The 15,354-nt window shown below is 39.6% G+C and overlaps 1 long non-coding RNA gene across 1 annotated transcript in view; it reads left to right on the forward strand.

The window, feature by feature from the left end:
* Positions 1-13,795, forward strand: part of LOC309531760 — a 28,572-nt gene extending 14,777 nt beyond the window's left edge. Inside the window, exons 2-3 of the long non-coding RNA XR_014219432.1 lie at positions 11,911-12,028; positions 13,585-13,795. This is a non-coding gene — a long non-coding RNA (uncharacterized lncRNA). The remainder of the gene's footprint in view (positions 1-11,910; positions 12,029-13,584) is intronic.
* Positions 13,796-15,354: the final 1,559 nt, after the last annotated feature.

Below are 15,354 nucleotides of genomic sequence, written 5' to 3' on the forward strand. Positions count from 1 at the left end.
CAGCCCATCCTTGGCCTGGTGATGTTGGGTTGATGTAAACTTAACTCAAAATTGGATTTAAGATTTCTCTGGCTTATAAATAAAAAGAAGAGTTGTATTTTATTGTGCAGAAGGAGATGGGGCAGATGATTCCTTTCAAGATTAATATATACCAGTTAAACACAGTCATATTTAAAACTAGACATTTCTACATCTGCTGGAAGTATTGCCCATTATTTCAAACTTAAACCCATCATATTCATGAGAACAAAGAAAACAAAATTCAGCTTTTCTCTCTCCTATAGATAAAGTGATACTAACACCCAGACTGGTACAAAATCCGATTTGCTCTCATTTGGTAAGTTGTATGATTGATGTTGAAGAGTGTGAACTGAATTTCAGCCATTTCATTTGTCCCTAGCTATAATGAAGTAATGATATAGACTCCAGTAACTTACAGGCTTTCTCGTATATTTGAACATCCCATAACTTACTAGCTCCAGAGGCTACCATGAATTATATCACAGTTCTGTCCTATAGTCTCCAGAACTTGTAACTCACTATCAGCTACAAGCAATTTCATTTATTTAATGTTTTTGTAGTCTTTTGTAGTTCTTCCCCCACCTTTTTTTTACTTTCTCTTTCCCTCCTCTCTCTGTCAAACACACACACACACACACACACACACACACACACACACAGGCTTATGAAAAGTGTGATTAACAGAAATATGTTTAATAGGTTGCAGAAATGGATGTCAGTTGACAAAACCAGAACCTGCAAATGATTCAGTAGCATGGGTTCAAATTAAATAGTAACTTTAATTGTTCTAAAGCCCTTCTCATGGTTCTTTATTTGGACTTGGAACAGAGAGCCCTTCAAATGGAATATTCTTTCAAACAGGCCTTGAAACAGAAGACTGTTCTCTATAAAGTAGGACATGATACATGAGCACCCTAATGTCAAAACATTTGCAGAACCAGATTACCTTGCGCATTTAGCCTTGTTTGGGGGGGGGGAATATCCAAACTACAAGCCTAAAACAGGTCGCTAGCCATTTTAACTTGCGTTATTCCATATTACAATGTTTTTAAAAAGAATTCCATATTGTGAACTCTAGTTTATAGCGGGATGTAGTAATGGATCTTTTTTCTAGGAGAGAAATTGTATGAAATTTTGCTAGGTGAGCAAATTTGCATTCCCCCCACTTAATAAAAGCTTGCCAAATCTGTGAACCGTGATGGAAGATATTAATTAAAGTCCATGCACAAATTAAGATGGGGAGGGGGGAAATCAGAGCACCAAGAAATAAATTAAGGAATCCTGTAACATAAAAGCAGCTAGGAAGCCCTGGAGTATTGTGGGAGTAATAAGCACAAGAAAAGATGACCATCACACAGGAGGAGGAGTGAGTGAACCAATGTGTAACAGACAAGCTGGCTCTAAAGGAGAAAAGCTTGAAATGCTGATTTCAGGGTCAGTACAAACTCCTCCTGAACTGGGTGGAAGTGGGGCTCCTGTATCTTTTGTGCCTTTGCATTTGTGAATTGAAGACTATTTCTTCTTGAAGGTGTTCGGTAAAGAGAAAGGAAAGGGTCAGGCAATTGACCTCACACCTCAGGTACTGTTATCCCAGTGGTGTGCAATAGGTAATATATATTTTCCCAGAGCGAAGATGACAACTTCTTATTTTCAGGGTCTACACTATTCTCTGGACAGTGATCCATGAGACAGAAATTCAGTTTTTGCCGATTCCAATATGAACTGATCTGATTTGTATCTCCTGGATGAATGTGGAAGCTGTAATGCAGTTGTTCGCTGGCTTTCATAATTCTCAAATAACCCAGTGCTGCTATGTTCTCTTTCTCTTTCTCTCTCCCCCCCCATCCCCCATCCCCCTTATGTTGAAATGGAATGGAATGGCATGCATGCAAAAGGTGACATGGCTTGGAAATCAATCTTTCCACCCACCTGTATAATAAAGTTTGCACCACCCTGCAGCAAGAGCTTCACATCTATGGAAAACACACACACAGAGTGCATAGTTGGCATGACATTTGAAATCCCACAAAGGTTTAGTAAAAATATGTGAATGATTCCTATTGCATGCAACTTGAAAATATTTTTTCCCCCTTGGATGCAAACATTTTACCATACCCTTGATTAAAATTTGGAAGGCTTGCCAGATATGCAATACCTTTAGGCTAAATCTAGCTCCCAGACTTCCAGCTGATCGTTCCCACCCTATAGGATTTTCCAGATCAGCCTGGACAGCCAGTTAGTCTGCTACCTTAGGCAACTGTTTTCTACGCACTGCCTCTATGCTTGGGGAAACCCTGGTTGGCCTTGGAACATTATTTTTTAAAAAATGCAGTGATGGAAGCAATTATTCAAAATGATTTGCAAAGTCTCTGTTTTTGCCATGTAGGAACAGTGCTTTTGAAATTTTTGGATTTTCTAAATGATTAGAAAGGTTTCTTTGTTTTTTTAAAAGTGCATCCTGATTCAAAGCACATTTAATTGATGGATTTCAAGTAGAAAATTCCAAGATTGGGCATGCAAGATCACCCACATTTAGTAAACTCGCATTGTTATTTGAATTCAGTACAGCACCACCTATGGATCATTGGAACCATTAAAGCACTTTTGAATATGATTCATTTGAATGTTTAACTTTAGTAGCTCAAAGAGTGATGATCATTCTCACTGACGTCCACAGCTCCTCAGATATTCAAATCAGAATTTTTACTTGTTATGCAAATCTGAAAACTTTTTGTACCACATGGTTCATGCCCATTAAATAGTGCTTTCTGTAAGAAAACACAGAAATAGAGATGTACAACCAAGGTGCACATTTTTAGTGCTTTGAATTACCACCAGAACATAAAAATAGTGTGTATTGCTTTACTCTAATCAGACTCATTTTTATGTGACTGTTGAAAGCCCTTTTACATTCCTTTCTAAGTCTGGAAGTCTGTGTATAAAACTGGTTGGGGGGGGGAGCAAAGTGAAGACACCTGCTGGCTTATAACACAAATACTAAAATATCTTAGAGCCTGCTGAAAGGCGAATTGGAACAATATGTCATTACTGAAGGCTCACTTGCAAGTTCTAATGTATTATAATGAAAACAGTATGACAAACCTAATGAGACAGTGAAGATTTGGGTAATTGTTCCTACAATGTATGGTAACTTTTCCAGCCATTATTGGCAAACATAAAACCTAATGAGATTTTATTAATTTAAATGCAGTACATCTGCAAAACATTTCCTTAGCTGCATTCTCCTCTGATAATCGTCCTTTCCACAAAAGCATGATCCTTTTAAGTTAATTGTTCTCTGTTGTATATTTTGTCTAAACAAAATGTACAGAAGACCTGCTACAAATACACATTAAGCACAATGTTTACTTTTGGGATAGATATTCCTCCCAATTTGATCTTCCCTTCTTCTTTCCAGAAACATTTCACAGATCAGTCATTATGAATAGTATGGCCTTGCTGTATGTATATATAGTGGATGGGGAAAAATCTGTTTCTAGAAGGGGTCTGCAAATCATTTTATTTCCAGTCCACATCACCTCACATGTTCACTCACAAGCCCACTTCATTTCCACATTAATCTTCAATTTTTAAAGAAATCAATGCATTCATAGGTGCATTTAATACTTTTAAAAATGTCTACGCAGAACTAAGTCCTGATGAATTAAACGTGCCTTACCTATCCCTGGTAAATTGAGTTATGATTGCAGCTTAAATATATTTTCCCTTAAAATACTCCTTCCTAAGTACTATTCTGGAATTCATTTGGCTTGTGCTTAATTGATATGAAGGACCTTGTGTGTGTTTTGTGAGTGTAAATGACATGTTCCATTATATCGAAGTCACTTGAGATTCCCTCAAAATTCCTTGGATGATGATGATGATGATTTATTGAATTTATACACCACCCTATGCCGCAAAACTTGCTCCCGAAGGGGGACAAGGAGAGATGTCCTCCAAGCATTCTTTTGGGTTTTGGCCTCAAAAAGCCTCAGGAACTTCAGCTGAGGAGAAAAACCCGTATCTCACATGAGTTTCGAATTTAAACATCTCAGTAATGAGCCACTACCCAAATTATGCCTAGCATAAAATATCAGCAGGATCTATAACGTTTTTGAGGAACAAGAGATCCTTCAGGGTATTATATCCCTGGGTAAGCATATGCATTGATTCTGAAGAATGACAAAAATATTTAAATACAGAATCAATTTGACCACCAATAACATAATCATGCTGGCACGTCAGCTTTTAACATCAGTACTGACATATTGGCCTCCCATGTCAGCTGCGTCAGCAGCACAGACAAAGCCTCTTGTTCATCACACCACGTTGGTTGATGTGTTGGTAAATCTCATCCTTATAATTTATTGAGTGAGAAGAGTTACAGCCTGCCGTTCAATCAAATGATCCTTAAGGCAGCTTTGGACCAAGTCAGAATTTTGGGTCAGCTGGCTGTTTGGCTAGAGAGGACGGCCTTATTGTCTGCTCCAAACTGCATAGAATGGGACGATGGCTTGTTAAACAGGTGAATTGGTACGACTGGTCCCTTTGGCAGGTAGGTCCATGGATGGAAACAGGGCAGCTTGGTGACCTCCTTAAGCACCTTGCGGGTGATGGGTGGCTCCTGAGACCTGCAGCTCAGGGTTTTAGGACCAGGGCAGGCACAGGCTGCCCTTGAGACAACTCACCTTCAGTGTGAGGATGGTTTTGGAGGCGTGGTGAATTGCCTCTCCTTATCCCAGCAGTGACTTCTTGCCCTTACAGTTGCAAGCATTTGCCTGGAATTTGGTTTTTTAGTTCCAGCACAAATAACTTTCCTTTTCACCTCTGCACCCAGGGCAACTTATAATTACCCAGTACTGCAAATCTTAAGGATGGCCCGTGAAACAGATTCTTCAGTTGCCATACTCATTAGGTGCAAATGTAAATACTACGCATGTGGTTTCCTGGGTGAAATAGATCCGTGACGGAGCCTTGGTCCAGCTGCAGAATTGTGCTTGTCTGCACACAGCACCTGTTTGCATTAACATTTCCTCTTGTCAGCAGGGCTGGCCATGTCAGTGCAACTTGCTTCAGGTGGCAACATGGTGTGTGTTTGTGTGCGTGGTGGCAGTGGAACATGATTGCAGTAACTGGTGTTTGAATGGCACGGGAAGGCTTATTAAAGTGTTGGCCATAGCAAGGGTGAAGGGGTAATCATTTGGGATCTGCATCAGGCAGCAAAATGTCCTGAGGGGGCAGAGCTTTTTTGGATTGGGGTGACAATTTCTGGGGTAACCCATGTAGTGCACTCCAGGCAGGCCTGTGCAGAAGTGAGGGGCAGTCGGGGACACTTGCCCTGGGCATCAGAGGGTTAAGTTGGATGGAGGCCCCTGCTAGGGACTTGTTGCTTTTTTGTTTGAGTTTATAACTTTATTCTAACAAGCCTCCCACTCCCATCAGTCCCAGGCAACATGGCAAATGGCCTGGAGTGATGGGAGTGGTAGTCTGGCAAAATCTGAAAGGTCCTATGTTGGCTCCCCTATTATCATAATTGGGCCGTATTTCTCAAATATTTCTGAAAACAGGTAGAATTCCTGAAATATTTCAAAGTGTGTTAAGTGCCCCATCCTTAAACATTCACTTAACAAAGTCCATTTCTGGGAAACTCAATCTTACTATAATCACTGTCAAATTTATGATAGGACACTCATACACTCTTGCTAACATTTATCTGAAAACCCACTCACCCAACTAACTTTTATTTGTACCTAATTTTCTTCCTCGGTATCTTTCATTTCTGGTCAGCATGTCATAAAGGGATGGCAGGAAAAGCTTTGACTTTGTGAGCCTAGATGAAAGAACATTTCTATTTTTTTTTAAATAATATTTTATTGTTTTTTTTCCAGATAGAGATTATTCAACAAGTTATACAGAAAACTTATGCATTTACAGAAAGAAAAAGAAAAAAGAAAAAAAAGAAAAGAAATTGGTTATTTCCAAGCTTGTTCCAGTCCATTATCGAACTTCCCCACGTCTCCCCTGCATTGCATTCTTAACAAATAAAATTTCAACAAATTATATCCTTGTTTCATACGTTTCTTTCTTTTACCTTAAAGCTTACTTTTTGGTTTAAATTACTTATTGTCATATTACTTTAATCAGCCAATATACTTATCTTTCCACCCTTTAAACATTTATTCCTTTCATTAATTCATTATTTATTTTCATTGTCCTTCACTCTCATTGCTGGAGCTGTTTTTTTCCCAGTCGTGCGAAATCTTATAATTCATATAATTTGTAAAACTTTTGCAAATAGTCCTTAAATTTTTTCCACTCCTCCTCCGTTACTTCTTCTCCCAAGTCTCGGATCCTGGCAGTCATCTCAGCCAATTCCATGTAGTCCATCAGCTGCGTTTGCCATTCTTCCAGTGTGGGCAAGTCTTGAGTCTTCCAGTGTTTTGCAATAAGAATCCTTGCTGCTGTAGTTGCGTACATAAAAAACGTTCTATCCTTCTTTGACACCTTTTGGCCGACGATGCCCAAGAGGAAGGCCTCTGGTTTCTTAGGGAAGGTGTACTTAAACACCTTTTTTAGTTCATTATAGATCATTTCCCAGAAGGCCTTCACCCTAGGGCATGTCCACCACAGGTGAAAGAATGTCCCTTCGGCCTCTTTACACTTCCAACATCTATTGTCAGACAAATGGTATATCTTTGCTAGTTTGACTGGGGTCATGTACCACCTGTATATCATTTTCATAATGTTTTCTTTCAGGGCATTGCATGCCGTAAATTTCATACCGGTGGTCCATAACCTTTCCCAGTCTTCAAACATGATGTTGTGCCCAATATCTTGAGCCCACTTTATCATGGCCGATTTAACTGTCTCGTCCTGAGTATTCCATTTAAGCAGCAAGTTATACATTCTAGACAATAACTTAGTCCTAGGTTCTAACAATTCTGTCTCTAGTTTCGATTTTTCCACCTGAAAACCTGTATTTTTTTTATCCGTCTTAAATACCTCTTGAATTTGGGCATAATGAAACCAATCTTGCACCTTGTCTTTTAATTTTTCAAAACTCTGTAATCTCCAGTTGTCTCCAATTTTTTCTATTATTTCGCCATATGTCGGCCATCCGGCCTCCATATTGAATCTTTTCCGCGCCTTGGCCTCCACTGGTGAAAGCCACCTCGGGGTCTTACTTTCTAGCAAGTCCTTATATTTTATCCAGACTATAAAGATTGCTTTTCTGACAATATGGTTTTTGAACATTTTATGTGTTTTTACCTTGTCATACCACAAATAGGCGTGCCATCCTAAAGAATTATTAAACCCTTCCAGATCTAGGACATCAGTGTTCTTAAGTAAAAGCCAATCTTTCATCCAGCAGAAGGCTGCAGCTTCATAATATAACCTTAAGTCTGGCAGGGCAAACCCCCCTCTTTCTTTTGCGTCAGTTAATATTTTAAATTTTATTCGGGGCTTTTTGCCCTGCCAAACAAACTTCGAGATATCCTTCTGCCACTTCCCAAAACATTCCACTCTGTCCACGATCTGTAAGGTTTGAAACAAAAATAACATCTTTGGCAACACATTCATTTTTATCGCTGCTATTCGGCCCAACAAGGAAAGTTTCAATCTTGTCCAGATTTCTAGATCTTTTTTCACCTCTGTCCAACATTTTTCGTAATTATCTTTAAACAAATTCAAGTTTTTTGAAGACAAGTTAATCCCCAGGTATTTCACCTTTTTTACCACATTTAATTCTGTTTCCCTCTGAAACCCAAGAACATTTCTAAATGAACTCACCCAGAAGATGGTCGTTTCATAGTGCTAAAAGCAATGGAGCTGTCATGAAGTTCAAAAATTATATTGGCTACCCTCACAATAACTAGAATGAGAGCCTAACCACTTACCCCTCAAATTGTACAGGACACATGGAATTTACTGTGCTTTACCAATGACTGTAGCAAACAATCTGGCCAAAATTTAAGTTCTCTTAGTCTCTTACTCTAACCTAGAGGCGAATTTAAGGGAGTGTGGGCAGGTTGCCTGCACTGGGCGTCAAGCTGAAAGAGTACTGCAGGAGGCGCCGCAATAATTTCAAACAATGGAAAGCAAGAGGCAGGGGGGTGCCAAATTTTGGTGTTGCACAGGGTGTTGCTAAAATTTTAAAGTCCAAAGTCTACTACTGCTCTAACCTACCTTTCAGGGCTTCTGTGAGGATAAAATGGGGAGAAAGGAACATATACATTGTCGTGAGCTCATTACAGGAAAGGCAGGATAGAAATAGAATAAATAACTAAATTTCAATGACTCAGAAAGAGTTTTTGCTTTATCTTCTTCTTCTTCAATCACTTGTAGTCGAGTAAGATTGTCTTCCATGAACACAGTCTTAACAGTGAGTCCGTAAGTGACTGTGGAGACCAATTCTGGAGCCACACAGCTTTACACAGTGGGGACATAGGGTTCTGGGGGGGGGGGAGTTGATCACAGTGAGGGTTTGCCAAAACATGTCTTCTTCTTGGCACGTTTCTCCCTTTCATCCTGAGTTTGAGCGTCTTCAAAGTCCATGATGCCTTTGGTAAAGGCTGTTCTCCAATTGGAACGCTCGCAGGCCAGTGTTTCCCAATTGTCAGTGTTTATACCACATTCTTTTAGATTTGCCTTGAAAGAGTCTTTAAACCTCTTTTGCTGACCACCAGCATTATGCTTTCCATTTTTAAGTTTGGAATAGAGCAGTTGTTTTGGGGGATCCTGAGCTGACTCAGTCCTGCCCCCGCCATTTCCTTGAAATGACCCATTTCCAGGCTGTCTGCCAGATTCACCACCCAGCAAGCAGAGGAATGACTTTGCTTAATTCATCCCCCATACCCCATAGCACCACATAACCAGAGTTTGGACGAAAGCCTTAGATCATGTAGCAGTTATGATTCATTCATTTATTTAAGCTATTTATTTACAGTGTCTTTCATAAAGCAAGGACACTCTCCAGCAGCTAACCATTATAACATGGATATATGAAGCTATGGCTGCCTAACTGAGTAGCATGTATTGCTCTTTTGCCAAATTGTTCAGTTCCTGTTTTAACTTCTCTTGTTGACTAGGGCTATTTGAAGAAAGACCCCCTAGGGTATACGGTACATGTTTTCTTAATAAATACATAAGTAAAATTAATACAACCTATATTAAAAACACCCATGGTGGCATCCAATATCATGGAAGTGGACTTACTTCCATGCAACAAAACTTCTCCTCGACCTGCATATATCTTGTGCCCCCTACAAATCTGCTCTGGAGGATTGTCCATGGATTTTTCTGGGGGGTGGGGGCAGTGGCGTAGCGTGGGTTGTCAGCACCCGGGGCAAGGCAAGTAATTTGCGCCCCCTAACCCATGGATTTTAGCAGGGGGCAGAGAGCTGCAAATGCGAGCGCCCCCCCCCCACTGTTGTGCCCGGTGCGGACGGCACCCCCGGCACCCCCACGCTACGCCACTGGGTGGGGGTGGGGCTGCAGGCCATTCCACCAATGGTGTGCATGTTGGGATTTTTGACTATGCACAATCTGATGTAGCTTCCCACAGAAGCAATTAAGGAGTTGGCCGAAGGCCAAGAAGACTGACCAGAGGGAGTTATTCTGCCTCGAGATATGGGACCTTGGATACAACTCTGCTATTGGTTGAGGTCTCCCTGTAGGCATGATAACTCATGACCTTCCTTGTTGGTTAGTCGGTTGGATAGTGTGTGTTCTGAGAGTCGTTTGGAGTTTGTTCAGTGAGAGAGTTAAGATCCGTGTCTGTATCCTGTATATAGTAACTTGTGAGTCTGCTGTAAATAATAAACACCTGTAAGTAACCAAGTTACTGGAAGCAGCGTCTTGCTCCTGCTTCATCCTACCTGCCTGCAACTGATTGCTTCTGGAAGTCTGTGTATGTTCTGCTATATTCCACTGGGTCTGGCTAAGATCCTGCAACATGTTAAGGTTGTGAAACATCAATAGTGCATTCAACTGCTAAATGGACACCTTTGGATTTCACCCCCTTAAGCTTTAGTTTTCTTAACAGTGCCTAACTCTTTAGGATTATGGCCACTAACCATAAAGCAGTTATCCCACCCACAGAGATGCAATTCTCAGAGTTCCCAGTGTCAAGGGATTGATTGTGAAAACACTCTTGAAATTGTAGCTCAGGGAGGGGAATAAGAGTTGCCTAATAACTTTCAGCAATCCTAGGAAACAACAGGATCAGTGATTATTTGCCATGGGAAACCATGGCTATTTAAAATGGTATGATACTGCTTTAAATAGATAATGTAGATGGGGGAAGAGTTAGCTGATGTCCCTGTTCAGCAAACTGGTGGACTTTTTTGTAAACCACTTTGAGTTTTTGTTTGTTTGTTTTTAACAATCAAGCAGTGTTTAAATTTTATGAAATAAAAAATAAAATAAAAATAAAATAAAATATGTGGTGGGCAGCACTGTTAATTATGGGATGCTAATTGGCCTGTATGCAGGGCACACATTCCTACACTAGTTGTATTACCCTTCAGAATCCCATGGTGCCATATTACAAATTGATTTTAAAAGTTCCCTAAGTTTCAAAAATGGTTTGTCACGTGGTATAGGAGGTGGTTTTTGAGATGAGGGTCACAGTTTAAGAAATCACAGTTGCCAGCTCCTTTGCTGAGCTGAACTACCATCTTGATGAATCGGAAATAATGGATATTTATCTCATAAATACCATTGCTGATCCACATAGTTAATCCTTACTGGTAAATGTATGTTTCGCTCCATATCCCTGTAGACAAATTCTACAATGATAGCTAAACACTGTAACATGGGCATGTCTTTTGATAGAATAATATTTGGTAATACTTATTTCCATGACCTTTAATAGAAAGTTATATAGTTTGGTGCTGAATAGATTTAACCCACCTAAATCAAGAGCAGATGGTTGCTTGCCTCAACCAAGACTTCAAAAGGGAAGAAAAATTCTTTCCCCATTTACTGTGAGACCTCTCATTCCTAATCCACATGCTGTTTTTATAGTAGTAGAATAATGTGTAATAAATTCATAGATTAAACAGCACTCTATCCAAGTATAATCAATCAAAAATGACAGCTGATTGATTTCTTTTGTAAATGAGAATATACTTATTGTTTAATTGATTTCAGCATTCTCCAAAAGGTGATTTGAAAGTCATAATTCAAATGCAGCTTAGCTGTAGTTTTAGTAAGATTTTTACATAAATAAAAAATGTTACTTTTGACAATGATGATCGTTTCTTCCTTTCTCTTTTTTTAAACTCTGTGACAAGGACATTTATAAGACTCATTTTGTCTAGAAAGGATACTACAATTTGCATGTTCATCAAGAGGTTTATGTTTTAAAACTCTAGGAACATTTCCCCACTTAGATACATCCTGTTAAAGCATAACTTTGAATGAACATCTGAGTGTAAGTTATATCGTTAGGAAAAGGAATCTCCCTTGGGTCTTGTGACTGTAGAATTTAGGTACCATAAAAAGCAAGAAACAGATGGCAAAGCAACACAAAAGCATTTTAAAATAAACATTAATACAAGTTGGGATACACATCTTATTAGGAATGCAGTTTTAATCATATTAACTGTTGTTGACATTGCTACTTCAACTGCTTCATGGGGCTTGATGGAGAAAAATCCCTAATTAATGTGGAATATGATGCATGTACAATATTAACATATATTATTTACTTTAAAAGAGTCCTTTTTTAAAAAAAAGATAGTACTACATTGCGTTCAGAAAACAAACTCAATAAATATTTCGAATTACTCCCATATCTTCCATCTGTTTGTTGCAAATGCTTTGCCATTTTCTTATTCAAAAATATTCTAGCATATAACAAGGTAGTCTTTAATTCTTTTTCAGGGTAGAATGCTACCATTCAAGTCAATGAATAACCATTTTAACTGACAATCTAAGCATGCCACAACAAATATCCTGACCTGAGAGACACTGGACTCAGACCTTTACACCTGGAGCTCTGGTATGCTCTCCACAGCATGTCTTTGCAAAATGGTTTCCCTCATTTATTTCAGTGACATAAAGACTGCATCACTTGTCAGCAACAGACTCTAAAGTCAGCCCTCATTTTCTGTCAGATTTTTATGACTGTTGGCATTGTAAAATTCTTTTCTTTACAACAATCACTTTGCATTGACTTATGGCACACTGGTTTCGTTACCCATTTTGAATAAACCAGTGGAAAGGCAAGATATAATTTTTTTAAAGAAATAACTTATAAGCATTGAAACTAATGAGCACATGAGTTACTCCATCATCCGTGTGATGGAGGAACACTTTACATGCATGTGAAAGACTCGATGTATGGATATTGAAGTCCAGGGGGATTCAGTTGATTTGTTTTCAACATTACCCTCAGCTTCATGTGGTAAGGAAGTAAGGCCTCGTTTTCTTTCCTCCATCAAAGCTTCTAGTGGGGTTGCAGTTTTGTAGATATCACCTGGGAAGCTTCAGCAACCCTCTCTGTGCCAAGTGAAGAGAGTTAGGCCATGACAGACTAACAACACAAAAATGGCTCTTGGGCATCTCAAGTAACATATAAAGCCCCCTTAATTCTGCAGAACATAGATCAGCAGTGAGACCCATTGAGCTGAGAGGGGCTTACTTCTGCATGTACATGCAGCCCCTATTCATCTATATCTATCTAAATATAAAATAATTGAGATAGTTAACACTTAAATCATAAACTTTGTCACAACTCATATCAAGTTGGTATTGGTCAACTCATCATATTAATACTTTTGTCACTAATGGCTTTCCATATATTCAGGAAAAAAAATGTGTTCTGGGATATATAGATTAGATTAGATGACACTCATGGTGCTTCACAATGAATTACGGGGGAGGCTGAGATTTGAATTTAGTATATCAGAATGGGAAGATAGTGTATGTTTGCAATCTATTTCTCCAAGCTGCAACAAGATTAAGATTACAATTTTTATGAAATATTGATGCCATTGCTGAGACACTTTTGGACAATTCAGAGTTAAAAATGAGCATGTTATTTGCATTAAAAAACATCTGTATACATCTCGGAGTGACAGGTGTGCTTATGCACTGCAGAAATGTGCCTCTGAGTGACAGGAGCCTTGAAACGTTGTTTATGTGTTTAGCTCCCAGTATCAAGGACATGATTTAGTAGGAAGCTCTCATGTTAACACCATTAATAGCATCTTCACCAACATTTATAATCCCATCCTAAAGAGCATCATTTCCTTCTTTTTTTGAAGTGAGAGCAAGGTTCCCTTAGCCTTAGCGCATGACTTTCTGCTCATGCTATTGAAAGTTAAAAGGTATCTGGTTAAAACAGTGATTCCCAAGTTAAAGAAACAGATTAATTGATGAGAAGTTCTGCATTGAAAACATGAAGGAGTATACTTTTTCTTTGTTTCTTTCCTATGGTAGTTGTTGTCATTGTCGCAAAATCCTGCTTGCATTTTTCTATTATTAAAAAATGAATGTCAACACACAGAAAGGTATGTTCACGCTGTCACATCGCATCTGAACTTTGTTTTGCAGGGAGAAGCCTTCGGTGATTTGATCACCTGTCAGAAGTGTCTCTGTGAAATGTCTTGTAGAGCCTTCAGTTCTTTTTCCGTTACCATCTGTGAAGCAAAAGAACAAAGCCCCCCTTGCCAACAAAGTATGCCGGAATAGAAGAATTCAACAGACATTCAGGTGGGGGCTTTGCTGTCCATGTGGAAATCTTCTGCTATCAATGCTTCCCCCTTCCCCATACAGCCATTATCATTACTTGTAAATCTGTGATTATACAGTCAATATGTCTGAATTAAACACAGCTTTCCAATGTTTTTCCATATTTATCCTCCCCTGCTTCCTTTTCATAGATGGATAACAGTCTGGATCTCTCTACAACAACAGCCTGCCTGTTGTTGTTGTTGTTGTTGTTGTTGTTGTAGAGAGATATTTTAAATCAAACCATATGGTGACATCTTCTAACCTGCCTTTCAGCACATGCATGGTCAATATAGGCATAACAATGTTCTGAAGTGTTCTGTTACTTAGGTATCTTCTTGCCAGGCCCCAGGAGGTCCTCTCAGATGCAGAGGGTAGTGCCAGTCCCAGCTGAGACTCAAACTGGAGGCTTCCTGATGCCCATGGTGGCAACTCACCTGAAGACAGAGAATCGAGGGGAAAGGAGCAGTATGGTTTCACTCCCCCTCTGCCTCCAATCTACATTATGAATTATTTCGGGTCAGCATAGGGCTTTGCCTTTGAAACAGATGATTGTCTTGCTTCTGTGCTTCCTTAGTCACTTACCAGAAGCAACCTGGCAGCCAGTGTGATCTTCTTCTACCTCCCTGACTTCAGCTTGCCTCTCTCCATTTGCCCACATCATGCAGTTCCCCAGCCCTGACATCCTCATGTATGCATTGAGTGTATCTGTAGGGGAAGCTATGTTTGGCTGTGTGTGCGATTATGCTATGTGTTTGGGGGGTTTTGTATTGTAAAACGCCCTGTGATCCTCGGATGAAGAGCATTATAGAAATTTAACAACAACAGCAGCATGAATAGTGATATGTGTGCATAGATCCTCCCCATCTTTCTGTGTCCATGTGCGGATGGGGCTAGTTGGAGTGTGTGATATTCGGGCAGGGGCAGGAGGTGTGGCTTTACCTGCCATTCAATGTGTAGATTCCCTTTAACCTGTGTCAGGCACAGGTGCATAAAAAGACAGAATAGCATTTTCTGGGTGATATAATACTGCTGTTTGCATAATGATGAGGGCACTTTGCTGTGATATGTGCTTCTCTGAGCAACAAATGAGTAACAGCTGCCCCCCCCTTTTCGCCTAAATGTTCTACAGCCAAATGAGCCCCACATTTGGATATTTAAAGGTAGAGCTTGATTTGTCAAAATGGCAGCCCTCTGCTGAGCTCCCTTCTCCTTTTCCCATTATGTGAAGCAATGGAAGCATGTGATGTGACATCATCACATTGTCCATTTCCCTGCCTACACCCTCTGGAAATGAATAAGGAAGAGCATCACCAATTTGGTGATGCCACATCATACATTTCCATTCTAACACTTCATGGTGGACAAGAGGGGAAACTTGACATAGTTTGCTCTTTTGCAGGGTGGTTGACCTGTATTTGTTAAACAGAAACTTGCACCCAGCTTGGTGCATTCTTATCTTTAGGTTATAGTAAAATACAGTAGTGGGTTGCTTAAAAGAAATGTGTTCATTGAAAGAGCTCGTGCCAAATGCCTTGACTGTGCATCTACAGCCACCTTCCGGATTTTTTAATGTGAAATCAACATTCAAAT

This window comes from Podarcis vaucheri (genome assembly GCF_965113315.1).
Source record: "Podarcis vaucheri genome assembly, chromosome: 4".
NCBI lineage: Eukaryota > Metazoa > Chordata > Lepidosauria > Squamata > Lacertidae > Podarcis > Podarcis vaucheri.